This window comes from Struthio camelus, chromosome 2 (genome assembly GCF_040807025.1).
Source record: "Struthio camelus isolate bStrCam1 chromosome 2, bStrCam1.hap1, whole genome shotgun sequence".
Lineage (NCBI taxonomy): Eukaryota > Metazoa > Chordata > Aves > Struthioniformes > Struthionidae > Struthio > Struthio camelus.
Genome location: NC_090943.1, coordinates 94,481,511 through 94,493,662, shown reverse-complemented (window position 1 = coordinate 94,493,662; position 12,152 = coordinate 94,481,511). Strand labels below are relative to the sequence as shown.

Sequence of the window (12,152 nt, the reverse complement as noted above, 5' to 3'; positions counted from 1 at the left end):
CACTGGCTTATACCCAATGCAAGCTTCAAAGTAAAAACTTGACCCCAGTTAGACAGGAACTTTTAAGTTCATACTCTTACTGCAGTATTCAGGTGGAAGAAAGTAAAATTTGTTCTCTTAGTAATAATTTAAAAGCAATCTTATAATGAACACCACATAGCCTCTGTTATAGCTGTAGAAATCTTTTAAGTGAATCCTATGTAGCCATGTAGATACCAAGTCATTTAGGTAGATCGCGAGTGTGAACGAGTGACTGCAGACCTGCAGAGAGAAGGAAATCCATTGCAAATAAACTTGTGTGGGTGGAAGGGGTTTACTGGAGGCCTTCTATAGTTCAGGGAAGTTACTGCTAATGGCACAGACGTTACTTTATAGAACAGCACTGCTTCAGTAGGGTGGGAACTTAAAATAGAGGCTGAACTCTAAATAGCATGTGGAGGGCCTACACCCAGTGATGATCCATTAATGTGCAACTTGGGTCAAGGGAGGCCAGCTGTTGAATTTCCTGGTTCTGGTGGGTCGTTTTGTCCGCTTACTGTTAGTGTGACTTGTGTGCATCAAGTTGTTGGAGAGGTTGCTACCGAAATTGCGAGGTGGTTTTCTTTTGTCCGTAAGGCTCACAGGTTTGCTCAGAGGGAGTTATTGGATTGTGGAAGTCGATCCAGTGAGAAACTCTGGCCAATGGTGCCTGGACTGTCTGGAGCTGAGGGAAGGGGAAAAACTTAAATACCTTCTATTCAGTAATGCTGCTTTTGGTAGCCTTATGTAGTCAGCCTTTTAAACATCTAGTTGCCTCTGTTTTGTAAGTACAAGGCCTGTCCAAACCTGCCTGAGAACTAGAAAGTTGAGTCTGAGAACTCATGATTTTGCATCTATCTTCAAATGCTGTAGCCTGCCAGGCGAATGAAGGTGGGTGCAGCGCAGTGTCTGAGCTGGAACATACTCTTGGCTGGGGATCAAGGGATTCTCAGGTGGCTTTTCAAAGGTTGGGGAAGTGGCAGGCCGTGGGCAGGTGGAATCCCTTTTAGTGGAGGAGCCGAGTGTGAGAGAGCACTGCTTTTACACAACTGCATGAAATAGCTTTTCTCCTTGTCTGAAGATTGAGTCAGATGTGAAAGAGCTCTGAAAAAATAGCTGTGGGGAGTCAGACGGATGATAATCTGCAAACATTTTTTGGTAGTCCTGCCTCTGTTATGATAACCAGGTGATTCTTTCCTTAAGGATAAACAGCCAACGAGCTGGTGAACGGCATTGGTCGTGATTCAGAAATGACTCCTTAGAAAACTGAGCAAGATTATTTCAGACTACTAGACGCCCAGCTGACCGGAGTTTAGTTACTTTTATGCAAAAGAAAGTTCTTGAAGATTGGTTTGAGCTCTTAATTTTTGGAAGGGAGAGTTTATCAGATCCTTAGTACCATACTGGATAAGACGCTTCTCTGGCAATCCACAAGTCTCCTTAAATGTTAAGTTTCCTGATATGTCAGAGGCTTATTCAAAAAAAGAAAAGGGGTGGAGAGGATTCTGGCTCTTATAGGTAAGAGATTTCCTCAGATTCTTACCTTTTCTGCTTATTCCTAAAACTTGAACAAGTAGCACAACCCTTGGTAGCTGATATAGCCCATAGGGAGTTGAAGCAAGACTGATCTCTCTTGTCACTGTAGCTGCTTTGAGACCATTAGACTGTTGGATGAAAGGTGTTATAAAGAACATCGTGCTGAATCTTGTGGCTTCTCTTCTCGATAAACAAAATAAATAGTCTGTTGAGATAATCTTGTATGTGCCATGCACATCTTCTGCACATCTTAACGGGCAGTGTTAACGGCTTAAGCTTCTAGTTCCTAGAACCTAGTGCAAAAATGGGTCTATTTTTTTCTCCTTGTCTCTTTCCTTCCCATCTTCCTAGAGCAGAGCTGCCGAGTAGCTCAGGCCAGAAGGGCCCTCTGGGGCTCTCTGTCTGGCCTCCTGCTTGAAGCAAGGCAGTGCAGGGCTGGGCCAGGCTGCTCAGGGCTTTATCCAGTTGAATCTTGAAAATCTCCAAGGATGGAGACTGCACAGCCTCTCTGGGCGTGTGCTTAGCTGCCCTCATGGGGCAACAATTTTTTCCTCATAGACCGTCAGAAACTCTCTCATCTCAAAGCCTTTTGTCTCTTGTTCTCCCACCATGCACTGCTGTGAAGAGCCTCATAGGTACTGGCAGGCTGCTGTTAGGTCTCCCAAAAGATCTCTCTGCTTCAGGCTGAACGAGCCCCATTCCCTCAGCCTCTCTTCACACGGCAACTACCTGTGTTGCTGGTTGAACTTGCTCCAGTTTATCGATGTCTTTATTGTACTGGTGGGCCTAAAACTGGACAGAGTATTCCTCTTTCTCTGTGCAGAAAATCTGTGAGCTTTGTGGAAGGTCAAATTTTTAGCTGGTCTAAACCAGTCTGTACCTTCCCTGGCCCTAGGATGACCCATCACACCAGCTGGGAATGTGGCCCAAAAGCATGCTTCTGCTCCTGCTGCTTGTCCCCGAAATATTTTAATACCTTGTGATTGCCCAGTGGGAGTGCTCAGAGTGATACATTCTCTGGCTACAAATCTCTGCAGAAAGAATAGTTTTGCAACACTATGGAATATGCCTTGGTTTACATCAGGTTAGTTTTTCTCTGGGCGAATGGAAGGTGCTTTGGGAAGCTCTTTGATCACCGTGTTACAGCAAATGCTAAAAGGGAAAACGGAAAAGAAGCCATCTGTGTGTGTTCTCAAACATGGCAATAGTTGGAATTGCTGTAGTCTTCTGCTTTAAGGAGTCATCTTCCTGCAGGCTGTATCCTCCTTCCCTCCCTCTGTTCCCTCCCCTGAAAGCCAGCCTTACTACAATCAAAACATGTAACAACTTATCGCTAGATAGCAAAGCGGTAGGGGAAGGAGAAATCTGCTTAGAAACTGGCACATGTCATAGGAAAATATTAATTGATTTGTAATTACATCTCATCCCCATTCTCATCTCTTGTCTGTCACTATGGGATAAATTAAAAGCTCAGTTCTTATCTAGGTGATGTCTGTAGCCCAGAATAAATGTTTCAGCCTTTTCAGATAAGGTCTGAAAACTCATTCTCTTGCTGGCTTATATCAACTGTTTGTTCGTTTGCGTTTAGCACTTGGTTTCACCTTTCCCCAGTCTGGTGGCCAGTGAAGTATCTGTCCCCTTTGCAAGAAATTATGACTAATCCAGCTGCCAGATGACTTTTATTGTGTATGGTACTTGTTTTTATTTTTGGTTTTCTTTTAAAATTCTGCCTGTAGTTATGAGCGCACAAACCTATTTTTTCATTTTCTCTGCCTCGCTTTAGAGGTTACAGGCCTCTCCCTCCATGAGTGTGAGCCTACAGAAAAGCAAAAACTTTGTTTGATAGGAATTCCTACATCAATGGTGAGAGTCTCTCTTTACTTATAACTCCATGTAGCTGCTCTTCTCCCATCTTCCTGCAGCTAAGTGAAAAATAGAGATTTGCTTTTTTTTTTTTTTTTTTTTTTTTTTTTAAGTTGCATGTACAACTTTTCAAATGAGAGGGTAGCCTAAGTGTGTATTTCTTTTCCAGTCACTGGGAAATCTTGGAATAGTAGAGGTATAAGATTCCCACAGGCTTTTAAATGGTAGCTTTTTGAATCGCTTGTAAAAGCGTTTTTGAGCTTCAAAGCTGACAGCTTTACATTTCTGGCTTAAAAGCAACAGAGAAGGATTTTTCTACTAGTACTGCATTATTTCTTATAAGCTGTAGATAGGAGGAAGAATTCACTTTTATGCTGTTAAAAGTGGATAGATGCACTCTTGTTCCTCCTCCTCCTCCTCCCCCCAAAAAAATCCTAAAAAGGAAAAAAAAAATCTTTGTTTAGTTACTAAATTTTCTTGAAAAATGAGAACTTTCAGTAATAGCTAAGAATCATAATAGCACAGACACCTGACCGAGTGCTGTTTTGGATACTCAGTGGTAGACTGACTTCTCTGCCTTTTTAATAATGTTCTGTTTTCTTGCATTACAAATGGATTTACAAATTAACAAGAACATGATTAACATCCAGCTGCAATAAACAAACCCATTAAGATAAATATATCTACTTAACTATAACCGTATTTTTTTTTGCTCTGTTCTCCTGTCCTGTTTCTGCTTTGTTCTAGTAAATGTTGTTGTTCAGCTGAACTCTGCAACTGGATTTTTAATAAATTCTTGATCCCATTCTGGTGTATCTAGAGCATAGGCATGATATTGGCCATGATATAGAATATGGTCTTCCATACAGAGAATACATGTGGGATCGACAATGCTGTGTGCTCTTATGAGGTAACTTGCAGATAAAATGGTATCTTTGGGTCTTGGACAAGTCAAATAATGCTTCAGCAAGTCTGCCCTTTCCAAAACCGTTGCTGGATTGATGTAATATCAAAACAGCTATTGGTTTGTCCTGTTCACGTTGTCCTTTCTTATGAGAAAGTGTACCTGTTATATATAGGCAGTTCTTTTAGACTTTCCCCATCCTTTTTCTCCAAAGGTTGCTGTTAGGTACAGACACCTTAACAGTCAAAATATTGTGTCCATGTGGCATGTTGCTGCTGATTCAGATATCTATCTGTATATTTACATATATCTGTATACATTAAAAAAAGTATGCATTTGAAAGGTATGGAGCAGAATACCATATGCTGCTGTAACTGTAGCAATAGCAGTGAAGGCAAACTTGCTTTTACCAGTCCCTTGTAAAGAGATTTTAAAGGTCTGTCTCTTCTCTTTTTGGTGTTAACCAAGTGAGAGAGGTCTACAAATTGTGTTCACCAGGCTTTTGTACTCTATTTTCAGTCTTATGCTGAAGTCTTACAGGCGTTCTGGAGCTTGAGAAGAAATGTTTTCCATGTGTAGCACGCTTGAAAATTGATAGAAAATGTCGCTCTCTTTAAATGTTAAGAATATTAAAACAACTTTAAGTCTGTTTTTAAGTCTATAAGTAGTACTCAGAATCTTCTAGTCAAGATCGTACTTGTCATACCTAGAACACAACTAAAATAAGCGCAGTGAAGAGCACTGTAACCAGCTGATTTAACTTCTGGTTTTGAGCTTCAAAACATATTTGATTATATGCAAACCAAATGTAACACGGACTCAGAAAACCACAGTGCTTCCTCTCTTAAATGAAGACAGTATGCCTCAGCAAGATCAACTACAGTCAGTCTGGATTTTTGCAAAATATGTTAAGAGAAAGATGTTTAGATTGTAAACATAAATCTCTTTCTTCAGCCATCTTGCCCCTGTCCCTGTTCCTTTCCCTCCCAACTTGCTCAGTTTATGACAATGGCTATTGCACTGATTCTAGTAACTGTTTGCTAAATGATGCCCACTAAACTACTGGTTCCTCTATTATTATGAATCTAATTTGCATAGTCGGGCAACTTTTCGGAGTGGTCGTACCTCTTAAACTTAGGCTTAAGACTTTAAATGGTTAGATCATTTGAGAGAAAGTGACCACAGCTTAACAAGGTACCATACATCAGCTGAACCACAGTAGTTCGTCATGTGCCTGCTTGTAGCCCTTCACAGATGAGAGGTCAGACATGTCTGTGCAACGCTTTTGCATCTGTCAAGTCATTCTGCAATAGTACTGTTCAGATGTCAGCTGCATGTAAGCACCAGCATGCTTTAACTGTCTTCTCTTATCCGTGGTCTGGGACTATGTGAGCAGCAGTGCCTGTAGGAGATGTAGACAAAGCCAGAGAATACAGTTTGAGCTACATGGCTCTACCGAGCACAGCATGGAGGTGGATAGTGCATAGTGTCACTAGGGATGTATTTTCAGGTCCTGCCTAACGGAAATACGTGTTAAAATCTAGCTATGTTGCCTCTACCAATATTCCCAAGGAGAGTTAGCATACTGTTACAGGCATTAACTTTGTTAACCAGATGGTTAACAATATACCAGTGATGTATTGACCAGAAGACTAAACCTGTTACCTTGTGTTGCAGCAGTTCACATACTCTTCTGTTCTTGCTCCTGCCTCCAGGTTCTTGCCCCTGTTTTCATAGTTATTTTTATGCTATAACTTGGGAATTTTTGGTCTGCTTAAAATTTCATTCAGCAAGTCTTTCTTATGTGATTAGTCCTCTGAATTTTAGTCCCTCACCACACTGACAGAATCTTTAAGGAACACTGAGTAGTGGATCTTCAGTTTCCTGAGATGCTGTTTAAAGTTGAAAAATTGTTTACAGCTGCAGTCAGAAAGTTACGTCTACTGTTAGAGCCTTCATGGGTGTATTAACCTCAGACTGGCAGCCTTCAAGACTAGCCACCTGTAAGGAGTTTTTCCGGGATGCAATTCATGGCACTTTCCTCAGTAGTCCCCCCCCTTATCGTTCACTTGTAAGAAGCTTTGTGTGTGCTGAACCTGGGCTTTTAGTAACCAAGAAACATTCTTCCAGAGATTGAGATTGCTTGGATCTAATTACTTTTACAGTGCAGGCCAAAAGTTAAAGATGAAATGTACGTTCTGAGACCTTCCCTCCCTCTCAGTGAAGGGAAAATCTCCCAGTGCAGCGCTAATCCTATTCCCATTGGAAATTCCTGAAGCTAATTGAGGCAGGAGTGTCTGGGGCAGGGTGCAGTGCAGCAGCCCCAGGGCCACTCAGCCCAGGGCCATCCCTCCTTCTCTTGTCTTACACAGCTGTTCCAGTCCCCCATCAGGACTTGCTAGGTATATGAGCATCAGGTTACTTCTCTGCAGTTGTTGTGGGCCCTGTGTTTGTGTAAAGGCTCTGGCAGGAACTTACAGGGTCTTAGCTAAGTTTGCAACCCACCAGAGCCCTGACTGGTTGCATGTCTTGTAACCATGCAGATGCATCTCTGAAAATGGTCAGAAAATAGTTTGTTCTTGCTAGAGACACCTGTACTAGCCCTGGGCTGCCTTTCTTCAGTGACCTAGGCTTGTTGGTTTCTGCGTTGTTGGCAGTGATGACAAGACTGCCTGATCCTCATCTCTCTTATGAGGAAAGGCTGAGGGAGCTGTGACTCTTCAGCCTGGAGAAGAGAAGGCTCAGAGGGATCTGATCAATATGCGCAAGTATCTAAAGGGAGGGAGTCAGGAGGATGGGGCCAGACTCTTCTCAGTGATGCCCAGTGACAGGACAAGAGGCAGCGGGCACAAACCGAAACACAGGAAGTTCCATCTGAACACGAGGAAAAACTCCTTTACTGTGAGGGTGACTGAGCACTGGAACAGGTTGCCCAGAGAGGTTGTGGAGTCTCCTTCCCTGGAGACATTCTAAAGCCGTCTGGACACATTCCTGGGTAATGTGCTCTAGGTGACCCTGCTTGTGCCAGAGGGTTCGACTGGATGATCTCCGGAGGTCCCTTCCAACCTTGGCCATTCTGTGATTGTATGATTGAGTGGTCCTTTGCCCTTCTGGGTGGGAAGGTGCCAAGTGTTCCTTTCCCCCTCATGCTGATGGTGACGGGCCATGCGTGTATGCATCCAGCACTGTATTCATGCTAGAGCTGTGTGGTGCAATGGTGTGTGTGGGGCTTAGCGTATTCCCTTGAAAAATCACTCTATGCCCTTTGCAAACAGATTGACTTATCTCCACAGACCCCGGGGACAGGAGAGGAAAGGAAGAAATTTGTCTGTGGAAAGGCAGACCATCTGCTCAAGGCAAAGATTTATTTTAAAAGCCTTGCTGTGAAGGGCTACTTGACGAGCAGTGTTGTGGCTTCGAAGATGTTTTCTGAGAGTTCTGCCCAAGTTTGGGAGAGGGCTTGAGATGCTGACGCAGTTAAGAAGGCTGGCATATTGTGCCGCTTAGGGGTACGTGCTGAGGGAGAAAGCAGCTAACCTGGTGACCTTGATAAAAGAGCAGCCACTGGAGTTAGGACTGGGGAGGGGGGAGAAAGGTGATGAGTTCAGAGGAATGGTCTGGGAAAATAGCTGTTGTGAAAATGTTCTTGGGTGGTAGTGAAGTGAGGAGGTGTTTAGGAAGGCTTAGGAAAAGTATACAGCAAAAGTCAATTCTGTCTGAATATAAGAAATTCCACCCCCGTCCCCAGCCCGCCCCGTGAGGGTGACTGAGCACTGGAACAGGTTACCCGGAGAGGTTTTGGAGTCTCCATCCTTGGAGATATTCCAAAGCCATTTGGACACAGTCCTGGGCAACGTGCTCTAGGTGACCCTGCTTGAGCAGGGGGTTTGGACCAGATGATCTCCAAAGGTCCCTTCCAACCTTAACCTTTCTGTGGTTCAAGGCAAAAGTCCAGCTGTGTGTGAGTAGCAGAAAGGTATCCACAGATCTAAGATTTCTGGGCAAAAAAGATCTGGGTAACTAACACACAAATATATGCAAGTGCCTGGATGAAGGGTTGTACTAAAGTTGCAGATGCTGGAGGCTGGCAATACAATGGTCCTGTCACCTTAATCAAGAAGGCAGACAGGTGAGGCATAGAAAAGTGTAAGCTTAGTTTTGCTCAAGTTGCACTTGAGCTGACAGTTGAGCATCTGTGAAGAGGAAGTCTTTAAGAGATGGCAAGGGAGGCATATCTCAAGGAGAGATGTTGATTGAGAGTGATCAGGGACAGACATAGGTACTGAATTTTCTGCAAAGAAGGTGCAGAGGAGGAAAAAGGGCTGCTAAGGACTAGGCCTCCCAGATGCGTAGAGGAAGAAGTTGGAGGTGTTTGCAGAGGTTGCTCTTGAAGTAAAAGGCAAAGAGACATGGAGCACTGTGTCCAAGAAGCATAAAAATGAAAAGGGACCATGGAGGGTGTTTGGAGAAACTATCTTAGGAACTGAAGAGATTAAAACATGACTGTATTGGGGGGGGGGGGAATGAAAGAGGAGAAGACACAAGGGAGAAAGGTAGGAGTATGGCATGACACTAAGCAGGGAAAAAAGTTTAAGGGAGAAAGTAGCTAAAAAGTTGTCTGTGATGGGATTCCTGTGAAGGACAAACTGAAGAGAGGCAAGTCTTGTTCCTGTCGCCATCTCTTGGAAGAAATGGCAAGAAATGGGTGGAGGATTGAGCAGAATGAGCCTGTTTGATCAGGGGGATTGAGAGAGCTGCCTCAGAGCTGACGGGGCTGAAGAAAGGGAACTTTTTGCAGAGATACCTCCTTAGTTAGTGGCATCCTGCTGCTAGAAAAGCCCTCTGTGAGACTGGGAGCAGAGCCAAGAGCCCTGGGCGAGTTAGGGAAGACATTACTGGGGGAGAAAGAGGTAATAGAAGAAATTTGGGCATGACTATGGAAGCAGATATTTGAAGTCCCAGATTGTCAGCCAGCACAAAACTATTTACCTTTTGTCTTCTATCCTCTTTCTTGACCTCTGCTTCTTCACCCTGATAATGTAGCCCGGATCAGGTCTTTCCCTTCCTGAAAATCTCACACGTAACTAGAAACTATAGTCTATGCAAGGATGAGAGTGTTTGTTTTTCTTTCTATCCCTGGAATTTACTTCATGGGAGAAGTAGGTGGCTAACATAATTCATGTTTATTACTAAATGCTACTCTTTGATGTTCTCTTATTATAATAGCCTAAACTCAAAGCTAGCAATAAACCAGAAGGATGGCACTTCATAAACATAATGCTTCGTTTTTTGCCTTCTAAACTTTTTGAAACTTGAAATTCAAAAAAAAAAAAAAAAAAGGCCGATCTCTTTTGCATGCAAAGGAACTCTTCAATTTCATTTCACAAAATAGCATCCCTCCAAGTAAGGAAATCTCAAAATCCACCCCTCCGCTCCATCCTGCCAACCTGGCAGTTCATCACTCTTGGTGAATTACCCTGTGCAACTTTTGATCAGCTGGCTTTAACTTTTTTTAATGCAACTTTTATCAGAACACTTTGCCGTTTCCCTTATTTCTTGGCCTCTCTTTTGTGGAAATTGCTCAGTGTTCCTGCTTCTGTATAGCATTTAGTTTGGATGTTTTTGGTCATCTCTTTGCAGTTGTAGGCAGCAAGCGTAGTAGCTAGCCTATTTTGGAGGATCTTGGGACAGAGCACATTCTTTGCAAAGCAAACATTTACAGTTCTCTTTAGGTTTTTTGGTCATAATTAGCTCTGTCGGACTAAATTCTTTACAGTTCCCTTTGACCCTCCAGTCTTGACTTCTGCAATAGTAGATAGCATATTTGCATTAGATAAATAGATCAGAGTAGTTTACTTCATTATGGAAAACTAATCTGCTTGTTAGGACTGTTTATCAAACGGGGTAATACCGTATTGTTCTGGCAGAGACTGTGCTGACAGACACACCAGTCCTTGTGTCTCTTTCTTTGGAGTGATGTACTAAATATAAGCTTTGTTTGTGGCTTAGAAATGCAGATAGTCATTGTAGCGATCTCTTAAAAGCCCTCAGAATTTGCAGTTTCTGGTGGGTATGTTATTGTGAAATCCTGGTTGAATACAATGCAGAGCACCCAGTCTCCAAGCTGTGTGGTAATGCAAAACCTATTATTACTGCGATACTCCCTATCAGCCTCATTAGGGATGATGAATGAAGGTCACTGCTGAAGCATTTTTTTTCCTCCTCTGAAAAGACCCGTTGACAATGGTTGCTGCCTGTGTATATCACAGTGTAAACTAATCAGCTAAACTACTCCTACAGTAATACTAATCTTTTTTTTTAAATCTCTTTTGAAGGGACTCTATGTTGTTCTTCCCTTTCCATGCTCCTTTGTGCAGAATCACCTTCCAGTTCTCTTGCTTTAAAGGGCTGCATCATGCAAAGGCCCAAGTGAAATCACTTGCATTTATTTATCCTTATCCTGTTCCTACATGATGGAAGCGGTCTTTTGGGCTTTCTGGAGGCTGAACGTGTGAATGAGCTCATTTGACTGTACAGCATTCACAGCAGACCTCAGTGCTTGAAGTCTGCGGTTGAATCCCTCTGGATGGAATTACCTGCATGTCACGTTCCCCTGACGTAATTGTGCCTAACATGCACAAGAAGGTACCTGCAGGGGTTAGTCTGGAAGGCCAGGACTTTTCACCAGCTGTCCACCTCTCGGGGCAGTTTAAGCTGAACACTGGGTCATATCAACTGGGAAACAACTACCCTTTCTTCTTTTCTCTTTTTCCTTTCCCATGTCACTTTTCCATTGAATGTGGCATCCTGGTAGTGGCCTATGGCTTGGTGCATGTTGGGCAGAGCAGAAGCTATGGCAGGACAGGCATCTGGACAGTTTTGTAGGCTGGGTGTTGTACTGGCTGAGTTCAGACTGCATAGCATCTGTTTTATTGCAAAGTGCTGTGCATGCTTGTGGTTCTGAACAAGTTGTCATAAAACAAATGTTTATTGGAATTGGCACCCAAATACTTTGGCCCAGAGCAGTGCTCTTTTGGCTAAAAGAACCCTTTGCTTCTGGTCAGGTGTGTGGAGTAGAAGGTGCAGCTCTATGCAAAGCCTACAAAGATCTTACTCCTGTCTCTAGTTAAATATCTTATTTTTGTCTCTCTAGTTTACCATGTGGATGTTAAATTTGTCAAGAGAACATAGTTTCTCCTTTTTTGAATCTAGGAAAGAGGAAACTATAAGATGCATTTTTTTTTCCACATAGCAATGCTTCAACTTTTTCATTTTGAAATGCAAATGGAAGTGAGATATCATTTGGATTTTTTTGGAGAAGAGCAGAGGGTGGAGGGCAAAGAGTGACTTTTCCTCCATTGGAACCAGCTGTGGTTTGTTCAGCTCTTTTGCATTTGGATGGGCATTCTAAATTGAAATCCAAACTGGACTAGCTGTTAATATTATGAACAAGCAGCCCAATTTCACTAAATAAGCTTTCAGAGGACCACAGCTGGGCTTTGATGCTGAAGAGAGGGATTTTCATAACTGCGGAAGTAATTTGAGTACATGCTTGCACCTAAAGCTAGTGGTTCCTTTGCTTGAAGATGATTATGGTGATGATTCATACTTTTGTTAGTCTCAGCAAAAGAATAGCTTGTATGTATAACAACATGTTTAACAACTGAGAACCTCTTTAAGCAAATAATTATGTTTTCAGGAGAAAACAGAAAACTCTCTCTCTCTCTCTCTCTCTCGCGCTCTCTCATTTATTTATGTATTTATTTTTATTGACTAACTTTGCAACTTCCATGAGATCCTAATTAAGGCTTTCCATGTTTTTGGAATTGCG

General features: G+C 42.7%; 1 protein-coding gene across 1 annotated transcript in view; it reads left to right on the top strand.

Moving 5' to 3' along the window:
• The window catches only part of PARD6G (par-6 family cell polarity regulator gamma), a 71,047-nt gene that overhangs the window by 2,112 nt on the left and 56,783 nt on the right, over positions 1-12,152 (top strand). The window lies entirely within an intron of this gene.